At 39.2% G+C, this 12,697-nt stretch overlaps 1 non-coding gene across 1 annotated transcript; it reads right to left on the bottom strand.

The window, feature by feature from the left end:
* Window positions 1-3,821: 3,821 nt before the first annotated feature.
* Window positions 3,822-3,929, bottom strand: LOC148578226 (small nucleolar RNA R71). Its single transcript, XR_015904358.1, has one exon. It is a non-coding gene; the product is annotated as a small nucleolar RNA R71 (small nucleolar RNA).
* Between the last annotated feature and the right edge of the window lie 8,768 nt (window positions 3,930-12,697).

Here is a 12,697-nt window from a genome sequence, read left to right as displayed (position 1 = left end):
CCAGCAATATATAATAGTCCATACTTTGCCCGAGTTTAGATGACGTAAACTGGTGTTTAACGCCAGCTTTCTGCCCTATTCTGGCGTTAAACGCCAGAAACAAGTTGCAAAGCAGAGTTAAACGCCAGGAACAAGTTACAAACTGGCGTTTAACTCCAAGGAAGACCTCTACACGTGAAAGCTTCAATGCTTAGCCCAAGCATACACCAAGTGGGCCCGAAGTGGATTTCTACATCATTTACTTATCTCTGTAAACTCTAGTAACTAGTTTAGTATAAATAGGACTTTTTACTATGGTATTTATATCTTTTGGATATTTTATGTTCAGAGATCACGTTTGGGGAGGCTGGCCATTCGGCCATGCCTAGACCTTGTTCTTATGTATTTTCAATGGTGGAGTTTCTACACACCATAGATTAAGGTGTGGAGTTCTGCTGTTCCTCATGAATTAATGCAAAGTACTATTGTTTTTCTATTCAATTCAAGCTTATTCTTATTCTAAGATATTCATTCGCACACAAGAACATGATGAATGTGATGATTATGTGACACTCATCACCATTCTCACTTATGAACGCGTGCCTGACAAACACTTCCGTTCTACATGAAAACAAGCTTGAATGCATATCTCTTAGCCTCCTGGTTCACGATCAGAGTCTTCGTGGTATAGGCTAGAATTATTGGCGGCCATTCTTGAGATCCGAAAAGTCTAAACCTTGTCTGTGGTATTCCGAGTAGGATCTGGGAAGGGATGACTGTGACGAGCTTCAAACTCGCGAGTGTTGGGCGTAGTGACAGACGCAAAAGGATCACTGGATCCTATTCCAACATGATCGAGAACCGACAGATGATTAGCCATTCGGTGACAGCGCATTTAGACCATTTTCACTGAGAGGACGGGAAGTAGCCATTGACAACGGTGATGCCCAACATACAGCTTGCCATGGAAAGGAGTATGAATGATTGGATGAAAGCAGTAGGAAAGCAGAGGTTCAGAAGGAACAAAAGCAACTCCATACGCTTATCTGAATTTCTCACCAATGAATTACATAAGTATTTCTATCCTATTTTATATTTTAATTATATTTTAATTATCAAATCTCCATAACCATTTGAATCCGTCTGACTGAGATTTATAAGGTGACCATAGCTTGCTTCAAGCCAACAATATCCGTGGGATCGGCCCTTACTCACGTAAGGTTTATTACTTCGACGACCCAGCGCACTTGCTGGTTAGTTGTGCGAAGTTGTGAAAAAGAATTAAGATTATAAACGTGCGCACCAAGTTTTTGGCGCCGTTGATGGGGAATGAACAATCACGATTTTGTGCACCAAGTTTTTGGCGCCGTTGCCGGGGATTGTTTGAGTTTGGACAACTGACGGTTCATCTTGTTGCTCAGATTAGGTAATTTTATTTTAATTTTAACTCTTTGTTTTTGTTTATTTTTGAAAAAAATTTCAAAAAAAAATATTAATAAAAATATTTCAAAAAAATAATAAATTATTCTGTGTTCTTCAGAATTTTTAAGAATGAATTCTAGAGTTTCATGAGATATGTTGAATCCTGGCTGGCTGTTAAGCCATGTCTAATCTTTTGGACCGAGGTTTCAAATATCTTGAGAAGAGCTTCTTTGTCTTTCTCAGCAAATTAGATGTTGTATGTAATGTTCTGCTGAAGCTTGGCTGGCCATAGGCCATGTCTAGTGTTTTGGACCGGAGCTTTCACTGAAAGCTTGGCTGGCTAGTAAGACATGTCTAATTCCTAGACCGGAGCTTTAGACTAACATTGCATGATTCCTGGAATTCTCATTAGAAATTTTAAAATCCTTATTTTTTCTTTTCCAATTAATTTTCGAAAAATACCAAAAATTTTTTTAATAAAATCATAAAAACCAAAAATTTGATGTTTCTTGTTTGAGTCTTGTGTTAAATTTTAAGTTTGGTATTAATTGCATCTTTTTAATTTTCCTTTAATTTTCGAAGAACACCTGCATGAAACTATTCTTCATGATCTTCAAGTTGTTCTTGATGATCTTCTTTGTTTGATTTTTGCATTTTTATGTTTTGTGTCTTTTCTTGTTTTCATATGCATTTTCAATTTGTTAGTGTCTAAAGTTTGAACATTTCTAAGTTTGGTGTCTTGCATATTTTTCCTTTTCTTAAAAATTTTCAAAAATAAGTTCTTGGTGTTCATCTTGACATTCAAAGTGTTCTTGCATGCATTGTGTATTTTGATTCATAATTTTTATGTCTTGTGTCTTTTTTGTGTTTTTCTCTTTCTTCATTAAAAATTCAAAAATCAAAAAAATATCTTTCCCATATTCTCTCATAAATCTCGAATATTTGAGTTGACTTTTTCAAAAAATTTTCAAAATTTAGTTGTTTCTTATGAGTCAAATCAAATTTTCAATTTAAACATTCTATCTTTTTCAAATCTTTTTCAAAAATCAAATCTTTTTCATTTTTTCTTTTATGATTTTTGAAAATTTTAAAAATGATTTTCAAAATCTCTTTCTTAATTTCATTTCATAATTTCAAAATCTTTACTAACAATTAATGTGATTGATTCAAAAATTTTAAAGATTGTTACTTGCCTATTAAGAAAGGTTCAATCTTTAAATTTTAAAATCATATCTTTTTGTTTCTTGCTAGTCAAGTAATCAACTTTAATTTTCAAAATCAAATCTTTTTAATTTATTTTTCAAATCTTTTTCAAATTAAATTTCAATCATATCTTTTTCAATTTCAATCATATCTTTTTCAAAGTCAATTTCAAAATCTTTTCTAACTTCTCACCCTTTCAAATTTGATTTTCAAATCTTTTTCAATTAACCACTTAACTTTTTGTTTGATTTTAAAAATTTACTATTTCAATCATATCTTTTTCAAAATCACCTAACTACTTTTCTCTTTCTTATTTTAGAAAATCACTAACCTCTTTTTCAAAAAAATTTCTTTTCATTAACTAATTGTTTTAAATTTTAATTTAATTTTATTTTCCTTCTTAAATTTCGAATTCTAATTAATAGTCAAAATAAAAACAAAAATATTTTTTTCATTTTATTTAATTTTCGAATTCTTCCCCCTCTCATCTCTTTCTATTTATTTATTTATTTACTAACACTCCTCTTCCACTCAAAATTCGAACCCTCTCCTCTTCTCTGTGTTCGAGTTTTTCTCTTCTCCTCCTTCTATTCTTCTCCTCTTATACTCACATATAGAATCTCTATACTGTGACATAGAGGATTCCATATTTTCTTTTCTGTTCTCTTCTTTTTCATATGAGCAGGAATAAGAATAAGAACATTCTTGTTGAAGCTGACCCTGAACCTGAAAGGACTTTGAAGAGGAAGCTAAGGGAAGCTAAAGCACAACTCTCTGGCGAAAACCTGACAGAAAGTTTCGAAAAAGAAGGAGACATGGCCGAAAATAATAACAATGGTGGAGATGCAAGGAAGATGCTTGGTGACTTTATTGCACCATCTTCTAACTTCTATGGAAGAAGCATCTCACTTCCTGCGATTGGAGCAAACAGTTTTGAGCTTAAACCTCAATTAGTTTCTCTAATGCAGCAGAATTGCAAGTTTCATGGACTTCCAATGGAAGATCCTCATCAGTTTTTAGCTAAATTCTTGCAAATCTGTGACACTGTCAAGACCAATGGAGTTGATCCCGAGGTCTACAGGCTTATGCTTTTTCCTTTTGCTGTAAGAGACAGAGGTAGAACATGGTTGGATTCACAACCTAAGGATAGCCTGAACTCTTGGGATAAGCTGGTCAGTGCTTTCTTGGCCAAATTCTTTCTTCCTCAAAAGATGAGCAAGCTTAGAGTGGAAATCCAAACCTTCAGACAGAAGGAAGGAGAATCCCTTTATGAAGCTTGGGAAAGATATAAGCAACTGATCAAAAGGTGTCCTACTGACATGCTTCCAGAATGGAGCATCATAAGTATATTCTATGATGGTCTATCTGAGTTGTCAAAAATGTCATTGGACCATTCTGCAGGAGGATCTCTTAACGTGAAAACCCCTGCAGAAGCTCAGGAACTCATTGAAATGGTTGCAAATAACCAGTTCATGTACACCTCTGAGAGGAATCCTCTGAACAATGGGACGCTTCAGAAGAAGGGAGTTCTTGAAATTTATACTCTGAATGCCATATTGGCTCAGAAAAAATATTAACTCAGCAAGTCAATATGATTTCTCAGAGTCTGAATGGATTGCAAGCTGCACACAACAGTACTAAAGAAGCATCTTCTGAAGAAGAAGCTTATGATCCTGAGAACCCTGCAATGGCAGAGGTGAATTACATGGGAGAACCCTATGGAAACACCTATAATCCTTCATGGAGAAATCATCCAAATTTCTCATGGAAGGACCAACAGAAGCCTCAACAAGGCTTCAATAATAATGGTGGAAGAAATAGGTTTAGCAATAGCAAGCCTTTTCCATCATCTTCTCAGCAACAAACAGAGAATTCTGAACAGAGCTATTTTGGCCTGGCAACCATAGTCTCTGATCTATCCAAGACCACACTAAATTTCATGAATGAAACAAGGTCCTCCATTAGAAATTTGGAGGCACAGGTGGGTCAGCTGAGTAAGAAGATTACTGAAACTCCTCCCAGTACTCTCCCAAGCAATACAGAAGAAAATCCCAAGAGAGAGTGCAAGGCCACAACCTTACTTGGTGTGGCCGAATTCCCAGAGGAAGAGGAGGACGTGAATCCCAGTGAGGAAGACCTCATGGGACGTTCTTTGGACAGAAAGGAGTTTCCCTTTGAAGAACCAAAGGAATCTGAGGCTCATACAGAGACCATAGAGATTCCATTGAACTTTCTTCTGCCATTCATGAGCTCTGATGATTATTCTTCCTCTGAAGAGGATGAAGATGTCACTGAAGAGCAAGTTGCTAAGTATCTAGGAGCAATCATGAAGTTGAATGCCAGTTTATTTGGTAATGAGACTTGGGAGGATGAACCCCCCTTGTTCACTAATGAACTGAGTACCTTAATGAGGCAAACTTTACCTCAGAAGAAACCGGATCCCGGAAAGTTCTTCATACCTTGTACCATAGGCACCATGATCTTTGAGAAGGCTCTATGTGACCTTGGGTCAGGGATAAACCTCATGCCACTCTCTGTAATGGAGAAACTAGGAATCTTTGAGGTACAAGCTGCAAGAATCTCATTAGAGATAGCAGACAAATCAATGAAAAAGGCTTATGGACTAGTAGAGGACGTGCTAGTGAAGGTTGAAGGCCTTTACATCCTTGCTGATTTCATAATCCTAGACACTGGGAAGGATGAGGATGAATCCATCATCCTTGGCAGACCCTTCCTAGCTACAGCAAAAGCTGTGATTGATGTTGACAGAGGAGAGTTGGTCCTTCAGTTGAATGAGGACTACCTTGTATTTAAGACTCAAGGTTCTCCTTCTGTAACCATGGAGAGGAAGCATGAGAAGCTTCTCTCAATACAGAGTCAAATAAAACCCCCACATTCAAACTCTAAGTATGGTGTTAAGAGGCCCCAACCTTGCTCTGATTATCTGTGAAGCTCCATGAGAGCTCACTGTCAAGCTATTGACATTAAAGAAGCGCTTGTTGGGAGGCAACCCAATGCTATTTAATTATATCTATTTATTTTCCATTGCCATTTTATGTTTTCTTTAGGTTGATGATCATGTGAAGTCACAAAAAATACTGAAAAATCAAAAACAGAATGAAAAACAGCATTAAAAATAGCTCACCCTGGAGGAAGAGCTTACTGGCATTTAAACGCCAGTAAGAAGCATCAAACTGGCGTTTAACGCCAGAAAGAAGCATCAAGCTGGCGTTAAACGCCAGAAACAAGCACCAGACTGGCGTTTAACGCCAGAACAGAGCATGGAATTGGCGTTTAATGCCAAGAATGGGAGAAAAGCTGGCGTTAAATGCCAGAAACAAGCAGCAAGCTGGCGTTTAACGCCAGACATGCATTCTAAGGGCGTTTTGCATGCCTAAATGGAGCAGGGATGCTAAGTCCTTGACCTCTCTGGATCTGTGGACCCCACAGGATCCCCACCTACCCCACTTCTTCTTCTCTCCTCTTCACACCTTTTCATAACACTCTTCCCCAAATATCCTTCACCAATCACTTCCATACCTCTTCCCCATAAACCCCAACTACCTCCAAAATTCAAATTCTTTTCCCTCTCAAACCCAACCCTAATGGCCGAAACCTACCCTTCTCCCCACACCTATATAAACCCCTCAACACTACTCTATTTTCACACACTACATCCACCACTTCTCCCCCTTGGCCGAATACACCTTCTCCCTCCATCTCCTCAATTTTCTTCTTTTTCTACTACTTTTTTTCTTCTTTTGCTCGAGGACGAGCAAACCTTTTAAGTTTGGTGTGGTAAAAGCATTGCTTTTTGTTTTTCCATAACTATTAATGGCACCTAAGGCCAGAGAAACCTCAAGAAAGAGGAAAGGGAAGGCAATTGCTTCCACCTCTAAGTCATGGGAGATGGAGAGATTCATCTCAAAGGTCCATCAAGACCACTTCTATGAAGTTGTGACCAAGAAAAAGGTAATCCCTGAGGTTCCTTTTAAGCTCAGAAAGAGCAAATATCCGGAGATCCGACAAGAGATTAGAAAAAGAGGATGGGTAGTACTCTCTAATCCTATTCAACAAGTCGGAATCTTAATGGTTCAAGAGTTCTATGCAAACGCATGGATCACTAGGAACCATGATCAAAGTATGAACCCAAACCCAAAGAATTGGTTTATAATGGTTCGGGGAAAATGCTTAGATTTCAGTCCGAAAAATGTAAGGTTGGCATTCAACTTGCCAATGATGCAAGAAAACGCACGCCCCTACACTAGAAGGGTCAACTTTGATCAAAGGTTGGACCAAGTCCTCATGGACATATGTGTGGAAGGAGCTCAATGGAAAGTTGACTCAAGAGGCAAACCGGTTCAATTGAGAAGACCGGACCTTAAGCCTGTAGCTAGAGGATGGTTGGAGTTCATCCAACGCTCTATCATTCCTACTAGCAACCGATCCGAAGTAACTGTGGATCAGGCCATCATGATCCATAGTATCATGATTGGGGAGGAAGTGGAAGTTCATGAGATTATACCTCAAGAACTCTACAAAGTGGCTGACAAGTCCTCCACTTTGCCAAGGTTAGCCTTTCCTCACCTCATTTTCCACCTCTGCAATTCGGTTGGGATTGACATAGAGGGAGATATCCTCATTGATGAGGACAAGCCCATCACTAAGAAAAGGATGGAGCAAACAAGAGATCATGGACCTCAACAAGAGTATGAGGAAATTCCTCACCATGAAATCCCTGAGATACCTCAAGGGATGCACTTTCCTCCACAGAACTATTGGGAGCAAATCAACACCTCCCTAGGAGAATTAAGTTTCAACATGAGACAACTAAGGATGGAACACCAAGAGCACTCCATCATTCTCCATGAGATTAGAGAAGATCAAAGAGCTATGATGGAGGAGCAACAAAGACAAGGAAGAGACATAGAGGAGCTCACGAACACCCATTGGTTCTTCAAGAGGAAGAAGACACCACCCTCACTAAGGTGGACCCGTTCCTTAATCTCTTTGTTCTTATTTTTCTATTTTTCGTTTAATATGCTCTATGTTTATTTATGTTTATGTCTTTATTACATGATCACTGGTGTCTAAGTGTCTATGTCTTAAAGCTATGAATGTCCTATGAATCCATCACCTTTCTAAAATGAAAAATGTTTTAATTACAAAAGAACAAGAAGTACATGAATTTTGAATTCATCCTTGAAATTAGTTTAATTATTTTGATGTGGTGACAATACTTTTTGTTTTCTGAATGAATGCTTGAACAGTGCATATGTCTTTTGAAATTGTTGTTTATGAATGTTAAAATTGTTGGCTCTTGAAGAATAATGAAAAAGGAGAAATGTTATTTGATAATCTGAAAAATCATAAAATTGATTCTTGAAGCAAGAAAAAGCAGTGAATAACAAGGCTTGCAGAAAAAAAAAAGAAAAAAATTGGCAAAAAAAAATTAATAAAGAAAAAGCAAGCAGAAAAAGCCAATAGCCCTTAAAACCAAAAGGCAATGGTAATAAAAAGGATCCAAGGCTTTGAGAATCATGGATAGGAGGGCCCAAAAGGAATAAAACCATGGCCTAAGCGGCTAAACCAAGCTGTCCCTAACCATGTGCTTGTGGCGTGAAGGTGTCAAGTTAAAAGCTTGAGACTGAGCGGTTAAAATCGTGATCCAAAGCAAGAAAAAGGGACGTGCTTAAGAACCGTGGACACCTCTAATTGGGGACTCTAGCATAGCTGAGTCACAATCTGAAAAGGTTCACCCAGTTATGTGTCTGTGGCATTTATGTATCCGGTGGTAATACTGGAAAACAAAGTGCTTAGGGCCACGGCCAAGACTCATAAAGTAGCTGTGTTCAAGAATCAACATACTGAACTAGGAGAATCAATAACACTATCTGAATTCTGAGTTCCTATAGATGCCAATCATTCTGAACTTCAAGGGATAAAGTGAGATGCCAAAACTGTTCAGAGGCAAAAAGCTACTAGTCCCGCTCATCTAATTGGAGCTAAGTTTCATTGATATTTTGGAATTTATAGTATATTCTCTTCTTTTTATCCTAATTGATTTTTAGTTGCTTGGGGACAAGCAACAATTTAAGTTTGGTGTTGTGATGAGCGGATAATTTATACACTTTTTGGCATTGTTTTTACATAGTTTTTAGTATGATTTAGTTAGTTTTAGTATATTTTTATTATTTTTTAAATAAAAATCACATTTCTAGATTTTACTATGAGTTGTGTGTTTTTCTGTGATTTCAGGTAATTTTTGGCTAAAATTGAGGGACTTGAGCAAAAATCTTATTCAGAGGCTGAAGAAGGACTGCAGATGCTGTTGGATTCTGACCTCCCTGCACTATAAGTGGATTTTTTGGAGCTATAGAAACCCAATTGGCGCGCTCTGAATTTATTTGGAAAGTAGACATCCAGGGCTTTCCAGCAATATATAATAGTCCATACTTTGCCCGAGTTTAGATGACGCAAACTGGCATTTAACGCCAGCTTTCTGCTCTATTAAACGCCAGAAACAAGTTGCAAAGCAGAGTTAAACGCCAGAAACAAGTTACAAACTAGCGTTTAACTCCAAGGAAGACCTCTACATGTGAAAGCTTCAATACTCAGCCCAAGCACACACCAAGTGGGCCCGGAAGTGGATTTCTACATCATTTACTTATCTCTGTAAACCCTAGTAACTAGTTTAGTATAAATAGGACTTTTTACTATGGTATTTATATCTTTTGGATATTTTATGTTCAGAGATCACGTTTGGGGAGGCTAGCCATTCGGCCATGCCTAGACCTTGTTTTTATGTATTTTCAACGGTGGAGTTTCTACACACCATAGATTAAGGTGTGGAGCTCTGCTGTTCCTCATGAATTAATGCAAAGTACTATTGTTTTTCTATTCAATTCAAGCTTATTCTTATTCTAAGATATTCATTCGCACACAAGAACATGATGAATGTGATGATTATGTGACACTCATCACCATTCTCACTTATGAACGCGTGCCTGACAAACACTTCCGTTCTACATGAAAACAAGCTTGAATGCATATCTCTTAGCCTCCTGGTTCACGATCAGAGTCTTCGTGGTATAGGCTAGAATTATTGGCGGCCATTCTTAAGATCTGGAAAGTCTAAACCTTGTCTGTGGTATTCCGAGTAGGATCTGGGAAGGGATGACTGTGACGAGCTTCAAACTCGCGAGTGTTGGGCGTAGTGACAGACGCAAAAGGATCACTGGATCCTATTCCAACATGATCGAGAACCGACAGATGATTAGCCATTCGGTGACAGCGCATTTAGACCATTTTCACTGAGAGGACGGGAAGTAGCCATTGACAATGGTGATGCCCAACATACAGCTTGCCATGGAAAGGAGTATGAATGATTGGATGAAAGCAGTAGGAAAGCAGAGGTTCAGAAGGAACAAAAGCAACTCCATACGCTTATCTGAATTTCTCACCAATGAATTACATAAGTATTTCTATCCTATTTTATATTTTAATTATATTTTAATTATCAAATCTCCATAACCATTTGAATCCGCCTGACTGAGATTTATTAGGTGACCATAGCTTGCTTCAAGCCAACAATCTCCGTGGGATCGGCCTTTACTCACGTAAGGTTTATTACTTGGACGACCCAGTGCACTTGCTGGTTAGTTGTGCGAAGTTGTGAAAAAGAATTAAGATTATGAATGTGCGCACCAAGTTTTTGGCGCCGTTGATGGGGAATGAACAATCACGATTTCGTACACCAAATTTATACTATTTTTCTTTGTTTTACATGTGTTTTGATCATGCAGAAAATTAAAAACAGGAACCAGTACACTTAGAAGAATTTTTTACCACCCTGGAGAGGTTAATTTCGGATTGGGTGGTGCCAAACTTGGGATTTCCAAGTTTGGCACCACATGAGGCGCATACAAGGGAACACAACTCTGGAAGGGTGTTGCCAAACTTGGAGGATCCAAGTTTGGCGCAACATGACACACACAATTTGAAGTTTGGTCCTGGAGGGTTGGTGCCAGACTTCATCTTTTCCAAGTCTGGCGCTAGGAACGACATAACAATGAAGAAAAGGGGAAGAAGGTGGCGCCAAACTTGGTTTCTTGGAGTTTGGAGCCACCATAAGGAATCCCAAAGCTTACACTCTCTGCCAGGGGGGTGCCAAACTTGGACCCCCTGAAGTTTGGCATGGAATATTAAAAAAATAAAAAATAAAAAAAGAGAGAAGGGTTGCACCAAGTTTGGCACCAGGAGAAGCTACTCTTCACGGGACCTACGCGCCAAACTTCAGTTCTTCCAAGTTTGGCGCCAGCTTCTGAATTATGTCCAATTTCAAAAGCAATCTCCTGATTCTAAACCAAATCCCATCAAATCCTTCTCCATTCAATGCCAAGATACCCCCCTCCCCTACATAAATTCCACAACCCCTGCTTCCCTTCCCAAACCCGTGACTCCCCTCCCTTTTTCCAAATATTCTTCCCTAAGCCCCAACACACCCGTGCCCCCTCCTAGCCCTGCAACACTCTCTTTTTCATTCCCTTCCCTACACCCCACCTGTGTCCCCCTACCCGTGACCCCTCCCACCAAACCCCAACCGAATCCCCATTCCCAACCCTCTATATAAGTCCCCCTCCACAACACTTCAACCCTTCCTATACACAACCACCCTTCTACTCTTCGTCCTTTCCCTTTCCCTCTATACACACAACAACATCCCTTCTTCCTCCCTTCTCAACCACCAACTACACTTAGCCCAATTCCCTTAGCCATTACCACCATACCCAAACCCTCCCTTTCAAACACAATCCTCCACCCCAATCGTACTCCCTCCCCTCCTCTGTTCTCCTTCCTCTTCTTTATTTGGTCAAAAAAACAAAAACAAAAACTTTTAGCATTGAATTTTATTTTCTACTTTTCTTTTTTCCTTTGTTATTTCACCCTCTCTTTTTTCCCCTTTGTATTTCTCTAATTTGCTCGGGGACGAGCAAAAGTACTAAGTTTGGTGTTGTCACTCTGCTTGTTTTCTTCTGTTTATTTTCATGGAACCAAAGACCACTCAACCCTCCAAAAAGAGGAAAGGAAAGGAACCGACCACTGGTTCTCATGATGCACAAAGATTTCGCTCTAAATTGAATGAAGAGCATTTTTTTGAGGTCACTAGCAAGAGGTCCGTACTCCTGGAAGTGCAATTTGCCCTCCAGATGAATATCCAAAAATTTAGCACCAAATTCAAAGACGAGGATGGCAGTTCTTATGTAATCCGCATATGAAGGTCGGACTATTAATGATTCAGGAATTTTATAGGAATCTGTGGATCACATACAAGGACATCTCTGGAGTTAATGAAAGGAACCACAGAAGTTTTGTGAGGAGAAGAATCATTGATTTTAGCCCAGAGATTATCCGACAGACTCTCCGATTACCACTCATTGACCGTGAAGAAGAGGAATACTACAGTGAGAGGGTAAACAGAGATCAACAATTGGAGCAAGTGCTCGCTGATATATGCGTTCTAGGGGCTCAGTGGAGATTGGGTGCAGAGAGGTAGTCATACTATCTCAAGAGCAGTGATATGAATCCTTTGGATAGGGGATGGCTAGACTTCATCTGAAGGTCTGTCATGCCCACTAGCAACCGATCCGAGTGGACTGTGGACCGGGCTATTATGATTCACTGCATTATAAAGGGAGAGATAGTGGAAGTGGAGGACGTTATTGCTCAGCAAATCTATCACGTCGCCACCAGCACTGTTAAGAATGCCAGGTTAGGCTTCCCACATCTTATCTACCGTCTCTGTAAGGCTGCTAGGGTAAAGATAGAGAATGACTTCCCTATTCCAGTCGAGATACCTATCACGAAGAAGACTATGAAACTGGTCAGGGAATACCAGAGGCTCCCTAGAATAGAACAAGCTGAAGAAGAAGCCCAACAGGATCAGCCACCACTGCCTCAAGGACTCTACTTTCCACCCTAAGAATACTGGCAGCAGCTCACATCCTCCATTGAGCATATGAAGATCACGTAGGATAGCCGCTAGCAGCAGTACACTGCGTCTATTGAGGAGATGAGGGTGACACAGAACACA

The sequence above is a fragment of the Arachis ipaensis genome, chromosome B1 (genome assembly GCF_059453495.1).
Source record: "Arachis ipaensis isolate K30076 ecotype BB chromosome B1, ASM5945349v1, whole genome shotgun sequence".
Classification (NCBI taxonomy): domain Eukaryota; kingdom Viridiplantae; phylum Streptophyta; class Magnoliopsida; order Fabales; family Fabaceae; genus Arachis; species Arachis ipaensis.
The sequence above is the reverse complement of the archived record's forward strand: the minus strand, read 5'-3'. Positions and strand labels throughout refer to the sequence as shown.